Raw genomic sequence first — 1,880 nt, forward strand, 5'->3', positions numbered from 1 at the left:
AGCCAAAATGAAACTTCCTCAGAGTCTAGGGTAGAGGTCTAGTTCTCAGGCCCAGAAACACAGGCTGTTTTCCTTCCAGAGCTATTTTGTCCCCCTTCCTTTGGTGTGGTGGACACAGTGTAGCAGCTTTATTTTTATTTCCCTTCCTTCCACCCCAACTAGTTAACACTGTTCTGAATGAAATATCTCATCAACTGAGTGATCAACACAAACCTGAGTGATGAGAAACAAGATCCATGACCCTACCCTTAGTATCTGGGTTACAAAATCATTTTTCAGAGAGCAGTCTGTTGACTTCAGTGTCTGGTTTTATTGGTTGCTTGTTTTCTCAGACCCAGTTTAAAAAAAAAAGTCACCTGAGGAGGTGGTTTGGTCAATAGGATTAGGGTAGGGGTGGGGCAGGGTTGACTGGGATCATCCCTTGAGGATATCAGGGTCACAGGCATCTCCTTCACATGAAGTACCAGGCCATCATTCCAGAAGCTAGGGCCACAACAGCAGCAAGGATGAGTTGAAGGTTGAGCTTCCTCAATACGGCCGTGACATTTCTGAAGGGGCAAGCACTACCCTCATGGGCACCTTGTTGAGCAGCATAGTAGGGGCACTTGCTCACATCTCCTTTCCCATCATGTATTAGGAACTCTCCATCCTGGGATTCTTTGGCCAGCAAAGAGCCAGCCTTGTCCAGTTCATTGAAAATCTGCACGTTGTATTCAAAGGCCCTGTTTGCCTCCTCAACAAGTTTCTCCTTGGTATTCAGATCCAGGTCCAGGGCATTCATTCTGGCTCGATAAAACTGCTTGAACTGCTGGGCATTGTCTATATTCTCAAGCAGATAAAACTGGGTCCCTTCTCCTGAGCTTGGCAGCTTCAGTCCCCTCTGGGCCACCTTCTTCAGGACCTGGCCCCCAGAGAGGTCCCCCATGTATCATGTGTAGGCGTGGGCCACAAGGAGCTCCTTTTCATGTTGCCCAACATAATGGATCCGGTCTACATACCGTTGGGTGGCCTCTGAGCACTTCACTTTCTCCCTCCAGTCCTCACCAAAGAAATACTCCATGTCCTTGGTCAGAGCCTCCTTGCGGTATAGCTCCAAGGGGAAATACAAGGGATCAAAGGCTGGGTGGTCTTTGTTAAAGTCCATCTCCTCTTCCAGGGCTGAGTATGTAAAATAAAGTGCAGTGGTTAGCTAGCTTAAAGATATCCTTCTTGATATGGCCTTTCAAGAAATCTGTGACAAACTGAGTATTCTCAGCACGGTCATGAGACTCCTTAGCCTTTCCTTTAGAAGCTCAGAAAGGTCGGTTTGTTTTGCATAGTTTCCCCATTCAGGTGCGCCATAGTTTTTTTTTTCAGATTCATCCACTCCATCTGATGGTGTCTCCACTTCAGATGACATTTTGGTTTAGTGCAACTCTTCAAACTTCCACCTCTCTGGTCCTTGCCGCTGGGTCTGCGGGAGTCGCCGCCTCGGCCGAACCGCCGGGACTGCCCTAAGTTTTAGTATGTTGTCTCATTATTGTCATTATCTAGGATGAAATCATTAATTCTTTCTATAATTTTTTGGTTGATCCACTCATATTTAAAATGAGGTTATTTAGTTTCCAATTATTTTGGGGTCTATCTCTCCATGGCCCATTATTGAATGTGATTTTTATTGCATTATGATCTGAAAAAGATGTATTCAATATTTCTGCCTTTTTGCATTTGATTATAAGGTTTTTATGACCTAGTAAATGTTTTGTGTAAGTTTCATGTACTGCAGAAAAAAAAAAGTATATTCCTTTCTATCCTCATTCAATTTTCTCCAAAGGTCTATCATGTCTAGGTTTTCTATCATTCTATTTACCTCCTTAATTTTCTTCTTATTTATTTAAAGG

General features: G+C 43.8%; 1 pseudogene; it reads right to left on the reverse strand.

Moving 5' to 3' along the window:
• Window positions 1-307: 307 nt before the first annotated feature.
• LOC141489711 (heme oxygenase 2 pseudogene) lies at window positions 308-1,432 on the reverse strand (annotated as a pseudogene).
• Window positions 1,433-1,880: the final 448 nt, after the last annotated feature.

The sequence above is a fragment of the Macrotis lagotis genome, chromosome 5, assembly GCF_037893015.1.
Source record: "Macrotis lagotis isolate mMagLag1 chromosome 5, bilby.v1.9.chrom.fasta, whole genome shotgun sequence".
In the NCBI taxonomy this organism is placed as follows: Eukaryota; Metazoa; Chordata; class Mammalia; order Peramelemorphia; family Peramelidae; genus Macrotis; species Macrotis lagotis.